The sequence below is a fragment of the Otolemur garnettii genome, unplaced genomic scaffold (genome assembly GCF_000181295.1).
Source record: "Otolemur garnettii isolate 467f Iridium unplaced genomic scaffold, OtoGar3 scaffold00115, whole genome shotgun sequence".
In the NCBI taxonomy this organism is placed as follows: Eukaryota; Metazoa; Chordata; class Mammalia; order Primates; family Galagidae; genus Otolemur; species Otolemur garnettii.
In genome coordinates this window covers 3,838,054-3,852,178 of record NW_003852510.1, presented here as the reverse complement: position 1 = coordinate 3,852,178, position 14,125 = coordinate 3,838,054, and the positions used below count along the sequence as shown (strand labels likewise).

General features: G+C 35.2%; 1 protein-coding gene and 1 pseudogene across 5 annotated transcripts in view; one reads left to right on the top strand and one right to left on the bottom strand.

The window, feature by feature from the left end:
- GPHN (gephyrin) overlaps nucleotides 1-14,125 on the top strand; it is a 642,655-nt gene that overhangs the window by 123,665 nt on the left and 504,865 nt on the right. The gene's annotated exons all lie outside the window — the stretch shown is intronic.
- On the bottom strand, nucleotides 13,325-13,861 carry LOC100941594 (annotated as a pseudogene). Its single transcript, XR_154341.3, has one exon. The product of XR_154341.3 is annotated as a 40S ribosomal protein S10 pseudogene (transcript).

Here is a 14,125-nt window from a genome sequence, read left to right as displayed (position 1 = left end):
GACAGTCTCACTTACTAACCCTCGGTAGAGTGCTATGACGTCACAGCTCAGAGCAACCTCCAACTCCTTGGGCTTAGGCAATTCTCTTGCCTCAGCTTCCCTAGTAGCTGGGACTACAGGCACCCGCTACAACGCCTGGCTATTTTTTTGTTGCAACTTGGCCGGGGCTGGGTTTGAACCCACCACCCTTGGTATATGGGGCTGGCGCCCTACTCACTGAGCCACAGGCACCGCCCCAATTAAGATTTTTTTTTTTTTAATTTTACTTTCAATTTCAGCTGGATTTCTCTCATCTTAATGTGAAGTGTTTTTTTTTTTTTTCAATTTTTTTTTCCTTTCTTCCTTTAGCGGTTCTCTTGCCCTTTGCCTCCCAAGTAGCTGGGACTACAGGTGCCCACCACAATGCCTGGTGGTTTTTTTTTGGGTAGAGATGGGGTCTCACTCTGGCTCTCTCTGGCTCATGCTGGTCTCAAACCTCTGAGCTCAGGCAGTCCACCCGCATTGGCCTCCCACAGTGCTAGGACTATAGGCGTGAGCCACCATGCCCGGCCTCAACTAAGATTTTTAATAATTACTCCATTATCAGTTTATCTTTATTTAATGCTGTGTATGTGGCTCATGGTAAGTGCTCATATAGGTTTCAGAGGGTCCCAAATCATACATACTCATATACAAAAAGATTAGTAAGTAAGCTTTCTTCAGAAATCAAGATGATTATAAAGTAGATGTCAGCAAAGTTCCTGAAAAAATAATTAACAAGCAAGCTGGTTTCCAGAGTATATGTTAAGGCTCTAAAAAACATGGCAAGTTGATATGGCCAAAAGAATAAATAATTTGAATTTTCTATTATGATTTTAACTATTTTAACTCAGATACATTTTTGGGGTTTTTTGAAATAGTCTTACTTTGTTGCCCAAGGCTAGAGTGCCATGCCCTCATAACTCACAGCAACCTCAAACTCTTGTGCTCAAGTGATTCTCTTGCTTCAGCCTCCTGAGTAGCTGGTGCTAGAGGTGTGTGCCATGATGCCCTGCTAAGTTTTCTATTTATTCATTTATTTTTGTAGGTAGATGTGGGGGTCTCACTGTTGCTCAGGCTGTTCTCCAGCTCCTGAGTTCAGGCAACCTACCTGCCTTGGCCTCCCAGAGATATTTTTTTTATAATTAAATTTTTGGCAAATACAATGTTCAGAACAGTACCCTTAGAATAGTACATTGGAGTCTCTTGAATGAACACCTGCAATGTATTTTTAAGTATTTGCCTTCCTTACTTTGATGCTACAGCACCTGATATACATGGCTTTCAAAGATTTGGAGGGTGAGGTTGGATAATATTTTCACTTTATTTAGCTTGCTTCTTCATTGAATATTTACATTAAGATTTTGGCCTTTAGAATTTAGGGTATCATCTGACTTATAATTAATAGATTATACGTGGCCTTGCTTAAAAAATTCTGGTGATAACCCATTATATTTAGGATAAAGTACAAATCTCTACAATTATGAAACCTAGAATTTTATTTTTTGTTTTATTTCAATTTTTTGAGACAGAGTTTACTTCTGTTACCCAGGCAATAGTGCTATGGTATCAGCTTAGTTCACAGCAACCTCCAACTCTGGGTTCAAGTGATCCTCCTGCCTCAGCCTCCTGGGTAGCTGGGACTATAGCTCCCACAATGCTCTGGGGAACTATTTTTTTTCTATTTTTAGTAAAGATGAGGTCTTACTCTTGCTCAAGCTAATCAAGAACTCCTGAGCTCAAGGGATCCTCCCATCTTGGCCTCCTAGAATGCGAGGATTACAGGAGTGAGCCACCATGTGTGGCATAAAACCCAGATTTTTAAATTAATTGTCTTTCCAAAGTTTTCTATCTTTCTACCTTACTGTAACAAATAGGAAACATTTATAGGTTTGGAGAATGAAATCTTTTCCTTAAGAATCTAAGATTAGGGCAGGGCCTGTGGCTCAAAGGAGTAGGGTGCTGGCCCCATATACCGGAAATGATGGGTTCAAACCCAGCCCTGGCCAAAAACTGCAAAAAAAAAAGAAAAAGAAGATAAGATTAAAATTTATCTCAGAGAATATAATCTTGAGATGATAACAACTGATAAAATATAGCAATGAGCTAGCCTGTAAATTTTAACTGGTATATGAAAACCACCCTTATATTAGAGACTTTCTCATCATTCTTTGAGTTTCAGAAAGTTGAATTAGTTTCTCTGTTACATAAGACAGTATTACAATTTATTAGCAAGTTCTAATTTAAAAAACACTTGAAGAGCTACTGCTTTTTCTTTCTTTTTTCTTTTTTAAATGTATATCATTAGAAATGAGGGCTACCAATTGTCTGAGTGGGCCCAGTTTAATCATGTGAGCAGAGAACTTTCTCTGGAAGATAGCACAATAGATGTAGTAGAAGGAAAGTCAGAGATACCACGTGTGAGAAGGATTCTACCCACCATTATGATGGCTCTGAAATTTATAGAACCATATAAAAGGAGTGGAGAGATGCCTCTAGCTTCTTAAAGCAACCCAGCAAGGAACTGGGAACATCTGTTTGTAATCAAAGTAACTGGATTTTGTGAACTTGAATGAGTTTGTAAGTTGCCTCCAATAAGAGTCTAGCAGGCAGACATTTTGATTTTGTTTGTGAAACCTGGAGCAGAAATACCAGCCAAACCAATCTGGAGTTCAGACTTACAGAATATTGAATAGAAAATAATAAATTTGTGTTGTTTTTTAGCTGTAAGGTTTGTGCTAATTTGTTACAGAATAATAATACTATTACATCTAGGACCAACTCTACATTTATACTATCATCTGTTTTATGGTTAATTTTTGGAGCACAGTAGGTAAAAGTAATTTTTGCCCTTTTAGTATCCTTAAGGAAAATGTGGTCATTGACCCCTATTTTATACCATACACAAAAATCTATTTCAGATACATCACAATTCCAATTGTGGGGTGAAAAAAAGCCTTTAGATGGAAATAGGAGAATATCTTCATGTTCTTGGGTTAGGTAAGGATTTCAAGAATTGTATATAGGAAAAATTCATAAATTGAATCATATTAAAAGTAAGAACTTTAAACATAGTTTTTAAAACCGAAAGTTAAGTCATAGAATGAAAGAAGATTCTTATAATACCTGCGTCTATCACGGGATGCATGTCCAACACCCCAATTAAAAAAAAAATGATCAAAGAACTTAAAAAGGGGCACTTTACAAGGTCAATATGATCATGAAAAGGCACCCAACATCAAAGTTCATTAAGGAAATGCAAATTAAAACCACAACTAAATTCTTCTACGCATCCACCAGATTGGCTGAAGAAAAATGATACCATTTTCAAGTGTTTTTGAGGAAACTGTACAATCAGATATCTCATACAGAAATTTCTATTACTGTATAGAAATATAGTAATATTGTATTGGGAAGCTTGCAGTGTTCATTAAAACCTGAACATGCATGTTTTCAATAACCCACGGGTTTCAATTGTAGGTATAAAGTTTGTTATTGTTTATCAAAAGGCATATGCAGGAATGTTTATAGCAGTGTTATTTGTACTAGTCTGAAGTGGAAACAATCCAAATGTCTTCTTATAATAGAATGTGTATATTAATACTATACTACTATATGCTAGATAAAATGAGGATTAATAGCATACAATTAAACTTAAAAACTAAGATAAGGGCAGCGCCTGTGGCTCAGTGAGTAGGGTGCTGGCCCCATATATCGAGGGTGGCTAGAGATTGCTGTGAGCTGTGATGCCACAATACTCTACTGAGCACTCTGTCTCTTAAAAAAAAAAACAACAAAAAAGATGAATCTCATAATGTTCAGTTAATGGCATCAGATACAAAAGGAATGCCTGTGATGTGATTAATGTATATAAATTTCCGAGACTGAAAAAATTAGCATAGTGTTAGAAATTAGGTAGTATTTACTTCTGTTGTGGGTAAAGTCATGACTGGAAGAAAATGTGAGAGTAGTTTTGTTTTTTACAAAAAGTAAAGATTTAGACACTGCTTCCAAACCTATCTCTGTTTGCATTTGAGGAACTGGTGTTTTTACTCTTTTCTCTCCCTTTTCTTATATATGTAGCTATAGTTAATTTGCTGTTTTATTTGTAACAGTTTAGTAATATTTATTATGTATATCTTTACTTGAGTCTTGTACCTGTGCCATCTATGTGGATGGGGAAGGCAAGCAACTAAGATTGATTTATATGATGGTCTGATTCTATTGGGGTTTTACATTCTGTCAATTAATCATGTTTGCCTTCTTGTCTATTTATTGAAGTTTACTTCTAAAGTTGCTTGTGCTTTGTTGAAATTTAGATTTCTCTCTAAATCATTTAGATTTTCTATTAGTTCTACAAAATTTGCAACAAACCTGGGTAACTTGAGTTTGGGAAGAAGGAATCACAAGAGTATAGTATTTTAAGGTTGTAAATAATGCTGTGTACTGCACATTTCATCCTTCTCTAATTTCTCTATCTAAATTACAGGGTAAACTAGTAGTTCAGTATACTTTTTTAGATCCCAATGATGCTTTCTAAGACTAATTTTGTTCTCTGCCCACATTAGTATCTTTTTTGATTGCCTTGATGAAATTAGGTAAATCTTTAACTGTGCTACTCAACTCCATCACCCAAAATGTTTTACTTTTGCTTTTATTCTTTTAAGGGAATTTGTTCTAAAGCCAAAGCAGAAATAATAGCAGTAAACACGGCAGAAAACATTTAGTATGGTCAGGCAGTATTTTAAGCACTTTTAGAGTATTGACTTCCTTAATGCTTGTAACATCTCTAAAAGAGGTGCTGTCATTAACCTTATCTAAAACGTGAGAAAGTAAAGGTCCAGAGGTTAGTTAGCTTGCTGTAGGTCACATATCTATTAAATGTATGAACCAGTATCCAGTCCATATTGTCTAACTTCATAGTCTGTGTTCTTAACCACTATGCCAGTAAAAGATAAAGGGATTTTAAAAATTAAAATTCAACCCCTAAGTAAGCAAATTTTAAGTTTTTACAAGTTTTGCAAAGTTTTGAGGCTAATGATGATTGTATTTTAGTAGTAGCAATTTAATTTTTCAGTAAAAACTTTTGAAATTGTATAATTTCACTTTTGTAGTAAGGAATGCAAATGTTGTTCACCATACTATTTCACTTAGTAGTCTTTTTATGTTTTACCTTTTCTTTCCTGAAAGATAGGAAAACTAATCCATGATCTGACCTAGGGGGACAGTAGTAGGTTGTTGTATAGCTTTATGTAGTAGTATATTTTTATATAATCATATATATGTTGCATTTTTAAATTGTTCCTTGGAAATTCTTGAATATTTAGGAACTTTATAAAAGTAGTCTGGAAGCAAGCATTAACTGGGGAACATGGTATTTAAAACCTTATCAAGCAAAGAAAAATAGAAATGAAAGTTGGTATGAATTAAAAGAATGCAGTAATTCAAAAGATATTTTCTGATACCATTTATATAGATGAGTTTTTCTGATTTGCTTATAATATATCTCAGTAACATCTTAGCCTTTTTCAAGTTGGTATATCTTTATATAAAAATTTCAAAGCTGTTTAGGTTTTTTTCTTTTCTTTCTTTTTTTTTTTTTTTGAGACAGAGTCTCACTTTGTCACCCTCTGTAGAGTGCTCTGCCATCACAGCTCACAGGAACCTCAAATTCTTGGGCTTAATTGATTCTCTTGCCTCAGCTTCCCAAGTAGCTAGGGCTACAGGCACCTAACACAACACCCAGCTTTTTTTGGAGATGGGTCTTGCTCTTGCTTAGGCTGGTCTGGAACCTGTGAGCTTAGGCAATCCACCTGCCTCGGCCTCCCAGCATGTTAGCTAGGATTAAGTCATGAACGACAGCACCAAGCCCTAAGCTGACTTTTTTTTTTATATATATCATTCACTTATAATAATTTTATTTGATAATGTTTTATAATTAACATATATCTAGTTTAATATGTAGATTAACCTTGGAGCTCTGAAAGGGGGCAGCTCCTCTATATAATTTTTCCATTGTACAGAGGGGCCTGATGCTTAAAGAGGATAAAATGTATGTATAAAGTTAACCTACGAATATGCCATGTAACTATCATTTGAAACCACACCTTCTGTCACAATATTTTTTTCATTCTTCCAAGTTACTTATCCTATGATTAAACAAAAAGAAACAAAATTCTGTGTATGATTAAAATCCTACCATTAAAAGTTTTACTAACGATTGAAAAACAACAATAACAAAATAACTTGATTAAAAGTGGACAAGGACTTGAATAGACATTTTACCCACAAAAAGATAAGTAATGACCAAGAAACATATGAAAAGATCTTCAGTAACATTAGGGAAATGCAAACCAAAATCACAATGAGATATCACCTCACACCTATTAGAATGGCTACTGTAAACAAAACAAAACTTTTTCTGGGATAATCAGTGTTAATGAGGATATGTAGAAACTGGGGCCCATGTATTGTTGGTGGGAATGTCCAATGATGCATCCACTATGGAAAATACTAGAGTGGTTTCTCAGAAAATTAAAAAGAATTAAAGTACGATCCTACAATTCTACTTATGGGTATGTATATCCAAACAAATGGAAGGTAGGGACTTAAAGAGATATTCATACACCTTTGTTCATAGCAACATTATTCATAATAGTCAAAAGGTGGAAGCAACCAAATGTCCAAGGGATAAATAAATGAAATAGTGAAATGTGTACATGTATACAATAGAATATTATTTGTATGTGAAAAGGAAGGAGTTACTGGCATGTACTACAACACAAATCAGTCTTGAGGACATGAGGAAATATGCTAGTCAGAAAAAGACAAATACTGTATAATACTAATATAAGGTATCTGTTACAGTCAAATTCTTTTTTTTTTTTTTTTTGAGACAGAGCCTCAAGCTGTCTCCCTGGGTAGAGTGCCATGGCATCACAGCTCACAGCATCACAGCTCACAGCAACCTCCAACTCCTAGGCTCAAGCGAGTCTCCTGTCTCCGCCTCCCAAGTAGCTGGGACCACAGGCGCCTGCCACAGCGCCCGGCTATTTTTTTGGTTGCAGCTGTCATTGTTTTTGGCGGGCCTAGGCTGGATTCGAACCTGCCACCTTAGATGTATGTGGCTGGCGCCTAAGCCACTTGAGCCACAGGTGCTGAGCCTACAGTCAAATTGTTAAATGTAGGGAAGGCTCAGTGGCTAACACCTGTAATTCTAGTGTTCTGGGAAGCTAGGTGGGAGGGTCCCTTGAGCTCAGGAGTTTGAGTCCAGCCTGAGCAAGAGCAAAACCTCATCTCTACTAAAATAGAAAAATTAGCTGGGTGTTGTCATGGGCACCTGTAGTCCCAGCTACTTGGGAGGCTGGGGCAAGAGGATCACTTAAACCCAGGAGTTGATATGAGCTGTCTGACAGTGTGGCACTCTAGCCTAGGCAACAGAGTGAGACTCTATCTCCAAAAAAAAAAAAATGAAAAAGAAAAGAAAAAGAAACTTGGAAACAAAGTATAGAATAGTGGCTGCCACAGGTTCAGGGAAAGAGAAAATGGGGAGTTGTGTAATGGGTTTGGAGTTTCAGTTTGGCAAGATAAAGTTCAGGAGTTTGGTTGCACAACATTGAACAGTACTTAACTATAGTCTTAAAAAGAGTTAAAATACATATGTTAGTACAATAATACTGTTTTAATTTTAAAAATAAAATTGCAGGCTCAGTGCCGATAGCACAGTGGTTATGGTGCTAGCCATATACACCCAGGCTGGCGGGTTCGAACCCGGCCCTGGCCAGCTAAACAACTATGACAACTGCAACAAAAAAAATTGCTGGGTGTTGTGGCAGGCGCCTGTAGTGCCAGCTACTTGGGAGGCAGAGGCAAGAGAATTGCTTAAGCCCAAGAGTTTGAGGTTGCTGTGAGCTGTGATACCACATCACTCTACGAATAGACATAATGAGAATAATTGAATAATAATGAATATAGGTGACATAATGAGACTATGTCTCAAATAAATAAATGATAAAAATAAAATTGCTTAAGTTAAAATAATGTAAACTAGATCATAAAACCAGCTAGTGCTCTTAAGATAAAATTCAAAAATCCTTAAAAAACTTAAAAATGTTCAATAAGTAACCATATGATTCCCACAGTTGTATTTCTTTTATTATAGTAAGGACCTTTAAATTAACAAAAAATTAAATATCAGTGAGTTATTTATATTTGAATATACAGTATCTCAAAACACAGTAGTCTTGATTGCTTGAACCACAGATAGTACCCAACTCTATGTATAATACCTTTTCTTTCTATATATACATATCTGTGATAAAGTTTAATTTTTAAATTGGGTATCATAATAGATTAACATCTAGAATAATTATGACATTATACTATTATAAAAGTTATGCAAATGTGGTCTTTCTTGCTCTTTCTAAAAATGTTTAGACTCCAGTTGACTATAACTGCAACCATAGAAAGAGCACAGGTAAGGGGAGGACCGCTTCAGTTCGTGAAATATTTGTATTAAGTGAAAAATAAAGGAAGATTTAAGAAAAGTACTAAAATGTTAAGCAGATTGCTGGCTTGAGTTAAAGATTCACTTTCAAATCCAAAGGGATTTGCTATTACCTTTAGTTTTTCAGTTTTATCACAGAGGAGCTAATCATGGTAGGATGGTGTATGTGTAAATCAGTGTATTTCAGAACCAAATAATCCAAGTGTGTATCAAGATAAGTTTTATGTTAACATGTAATGGGAAATGTCTGAATAATATGGAAGAAGTTTTTAACTATGTTCACGAGCTCAGATTTTCTGTGGTGGCCTAACTCTGCATAACTATCTCCAAAATTAATGGTGGAAATAAAACTCCTTTGGAAAAGATCTAAGCTTTGTATGGTTCAAAATCCTTTACTTTTTGTGTTAAGAGAGATATGTTTAAGAAAAGTCACATATTCAAAAAAATTTTATATAAAATTATATTTGATTTTGAAAGTATGTAAAGTAAGAGTGAAAAGAACCCAAAATATTAATATAAACCTTTATATGTTAATCCTCATTGATTTCTTTGGATTAGTGAAAATACAGTAGACGTACGTACATTTCATTTTTCTAGTATCTTAATCTGTTTGTACTTGTATAGCAAACTACCATGGACTGGTTAATTTATAGTCACGTACTACATAACAATGTTTTAATCAGTGATGGGCCACATATACAAAGGTGATCATATAAGATTATAGTACTGTATTTTTATTGTGCCTTGTCCATGCTCAGCTATGTTTCTGTACACAGCGACTTACCATTTTACTCTAATTGCCCATAGTACACAGTGTGCTGTACAGATACATATCCCAGGAGCAATAGCCTATACCACGTAGCCTAGGTATTTTAGTAGATAGAATAGCTAGGTTTGTGTACATACAGTCTTTGATGTTTGTATAGTGATGAAGTCCCATGAAGATGTATTTTTCAAAATATATCTCTGCTGTTAAGTGACACATGACTATATAAACAGTAGACATTTATTTCTCACAGTTCCAGGCTGATAATTTCAAGGTCAAGGTGCTAGCAGGTTTAGTATCTGGTTAGCCCCAGACTCTACTCCCAAGAGGTGTCTTGAATGGCAGAAGGGACCAAAAGGCAAAAAGGGCCTAGCTGATTTTCCCTAGCACTTTTATGAGGGCATTAATCCTATCCATGAGGCAAGACCCCTTATGGCCTATACTCATCTCCTAAAGGCACTACCTTGTCATATTTTCACATTGAAGATTAAGTTTAAACATCAATATTGGAGAAGGACACAAACATTCAAATCATAGTATATAGTATTTCATTATTCATTTATTAGAAATTATGATCTAGTATACACATGCACGAAAATGGTGGTGTTTACAAGCATCCAGTGCAGTTTACTGGGATTAAGTACTAGATTTGACTCTTCAGTATCTTGGAGACCATGACAAAATGGAAACAAAAAAATGTCAGCTTGCAAATCTCTTTGTCTGATAAAAGGAATCATAACAGTTTTTAGGTGAGTCAAACTTCTTTCTGAAAACAACTTTAATATTATAAAATTATAATACAAAACAACTTTAATATGTTTAAAATAAAATCTTTTGTAACACATAATGGATAATGCCTTCAATTTCAGATTTGTAAAAGATACATAAATGTTTTTCTATCATTTTTACTATTCTGCTTTTGTAAGGTGAGCAGCAGAGGTTTTTCATAAAAAGGTTTTGAATATTACTCAGTGTATGTAGACATACTTGCTTTATCTTAAAGGGATAATTTTCCTAGAATAATAAACTTAGTACTGAATATAACAAAATACAAAAATGTACACAAATTATCAATGTACTGCTTGAAGAATTTTCACAAACACCCACTCCCATGTAGCCAGCCCTTAGATAAAGAAATAGAGTGGTTAAATTCAAGAGCCTCTTGTGCTTTTGTTTAATCCCTACTTCTCCACCACACCCAAGATAAAGTGACATCTTTCTAATATAATAAGTTTGTTTCTTGTTTTTATATATTGTCTAAATTGAATCACATAGTATGTGTTTTTGCATAGGGCTCCTTTCACTCAATCTTTCATTGTCAGTTTTATCCACAATCTTTGTGGCATAGTACTGCATTGTATGACTGTATCACAGTTTATTTTGTGAAAAATTGGCCAGCATATATTTACTAATACCAGGCGTCCTCAAACTACAGCCCGCAGGCCACATGCGGCCCGCTGAGGACATTTATCCAGGCCGCCAGGTGTTTTAGCCGCTGCTGCCTGTCCTGCTTAGCAGCCAACTCATCCAGCCCTCCAATGGTCTGAGGGACAGTGAACTGGCACCCTGTTTAAAAAGTTTGAGGATCCCTGACTAATACTGTCAACGTCTCTTTATTTTTTAGACATTTTTAAATTTAGAAAATAATTAAAAATTTTCAAATTTATAGAAAAATGTCAAGATTACCTTTAATGTTTATATTCCTTTCATCTAGATTCACCAGCTGTTAATATTTTACCATATTTTGTTATGTGGAATTGTGTCTGGTAATCATTGACTAAAATTTGTGTAATTTGTGTTGTTAATATAAGGAGTGACACTTGGAGAAGCAGGTAATAGTTTGAGATTTGTAGTTAGTGGAGTCCATAGTTAGTATTCCCTGTCATCAAAGTTGTACATGCTCATGGGTTAATGAAGTATTTTATCTTTGCAAAATTTTCACAAAGATTATTATCGGCACATACTGTTCTCAATCCGTGATCATGATTTTACTTGAGCATATCAATCATTTGGAATGCTTGTCATTATGTCGCGGTTTTATTGCTTTTTCTTTCTTTTCTTTTTTTTGGAGACAGAGTCTCACTTGATAGAGTGCCATGGTATCATAGCTCCTAGCAACCTCAAACTCTTGGACTCAAGCAGTCTCCTTGCCTTAGCTTCCAGAATAGTAGGGACTACAGTCTGTTTTTTAGAGACAGGGTCTCTCTCTCTCTCTCTCAGGCTTTTATCAAACTTGGTGAGCTCAAGCAGTCCACCCATTTCAGCCTCCCAAAGAGACTGTCTCAAAAAAATACATACATATGTATGTGTGTGTGTGTATGTGTGTGTGTGTGTGTATATATATATATATATAGTTTTTGAGACAGAGTCTCACTCTGTTGTCCTGGGTAGATTGCTATGGTGTTATAGCTCACAGCAATGTCAAATTCTTGGGCTTCAGCTGTCTTCTGGCCTCAGCCCCCCAAGTAGCTGAGACCACAAGCATTTGCAACAATGCCCAGCTAATTTTTCAGTTTTTCCGTAGAGACAGGTTCTGGCTCTTATTGATACAATCTCAAGTGCTCAAGTGATCCTCCCACCTCTGCTTCCCAGAGTGCTAGGATTATAGGTGTGAGCCCTGGCATCTGACCTTTCTCTCCCTTTTTACTTAGCCTGTTTAGAGGCTTATTAATTTTATTTATCTCTTTAAAGAGCTACTTTTTGGTTTTTTTTATAATTTGATTTCTTTCAATTTCATTGATTTCTGCTCTATATTTTTTGATTCTGTTTAATTTGGCTTTAACTTCTTCTTCTTTTTCTAGTTTATTAAGGTAGAAGCTTAGATTATTGATTAGATGATTGATCTTAAATATTTTTTCTTTCCATATATATTTATGTTCAGTGATACAAATTTTTCTTTAAGCAGTGTGTTCACTGCATCCCTCATAGTTTGATAAATAATGTTCATTGTTATGGTAGATGCTAGGATTTTGATTCTTTTAAATGTAATTAGGTGTGTTACATTCTCAGAATGTGGTCTATCTTGATGAATGTTCCCTGTGAGAGGAAAATGTATATTCTTATGCAGAAGATGAAGTAGTGACTAGATCGGAGTTACAGACATTTGATTGCTGGTGTTCTTGAGTTCAACTATTTACTTACTGATTTTCTACCTGCTGGATTTGTCCATTTTTGAAAGAGAGTTGTTGAAATCTCTGAGCATAAAAGAGAATTAATATATTTGCCCTTGCAGTTCTATCAGTTTTTGCTATGTATTTTAGTGCTCTATTATTAGACTCTTACATACTAAGGATTGTTTGGTTTTCTTGGAAAATTGACCTCTTTGTCATAATGTATTACTCCTCTTTATACCCAGTATATTTTCTTGTTTTGAAATCTGCTGTATCTGAAATTAATAGAGCTATTTCTGGTTTCTTTTGATTAGTATTATCATAGTATTTCTTTCTCCATTCATTCACTTTTGATCTATATGTGTCTATATATAGATAACATATAGTTGGGTCTTGCTTTTTTGATCTACTCTAACAATCTCTGCTTTTTAATTGGTGCCTTTAGACCATTGACATTTAAAATGTTTATCCATATAGTTGGATTAATTTGTTGCTTTTTTTTGCTCTTCTCCTTTTTCTGCCTTTTGTGATTCTAATACATTTTGTATAATTTGATTTTTCTCTCCTTTCTTATATCAATTATTTTTTCTTTTGATTTTTTTCTTTTTGTTTAATACTTATCCTAATGTTTATAATACACGTTTCAACCAAATCAACTCTACTTTCAAATAAAACGATATTACTTCATAGGTAATGTGAATACCTTGTAGTAAAAAACTAATTCATTAACTTACATAAACACATATATTTACATACACAAAATAAGCATTCATAATCAGATACATTGTTGCAATTATGATTTTGAACAAACCTATCTGTTTTATTATTTTACCATCATTCTTTCTCTGATGTTTTTCCTTTAATTATATAAATTTCTGATCAAGAGTATTTTTCATCTTTCTAAGGAATATATATAAATTTTAAGTTTTCCAGCTATAGATTTATTTAACACAAAATAATCCCATCCAGTTTTACTGAGGTAGCTGACCACATCCATGACCAAATCCGCCTCTAAACTGCAATTCGGTTGCTGACCCAGCCCCAGTCTTGGCTTTCTTGTCAGCACCAGGGGGCACAGCACTCTGCCTGTAGGTGTCTCTGTCAGCTTCCCCTGTTGCAAGTCTTGCAGGTCCCTCGTCTTCCAGACCTTTCAGCTGAGGTCTGCCTACTCTGGATGGCTGAGGCGCATGGTGGCAGACACGATCTCAGGGGCAAGTGGAGGTAATCACTGAGCTACTGGATAATTGGTAAGGTGCCAGTAGAAGTGTCTCTAGGCAAACTGTTCCTTCACATAGCCTCGTGATTTGAGAGACGGCTTGGCCTTCATGACATGAAGGTTGGGTGTGTTCTTGTCTGCCAACTCTGGGTGCTTAGGCATATGGACATCCTTCTTGGCCACCATCACACCCTCCTTAAAAGGTGTTCATAAATGGCAATCCGGTTCTTCTTGGGCATCAACATCGCAGCGGCTACGGTGTCTGGAGCCAAGGCTGGAAAGGCAGGAATATTTTTTTAACATTTCTTGTAAGTCAGCAAATTACCTGACAAGAAATTACCTCAACATTTTATTGCTTTAAAAAATCTTTATTTCACCTTTACTTTTTTTCCTTTTAGTTTTAGTTGACACATAATAATTTTTCATATTTATGGGATATACAGTGATACTTTAATAGATTTATGCAATATATATTGAACAAAGCAGACTAGCTAGTATGCATAGTGTTC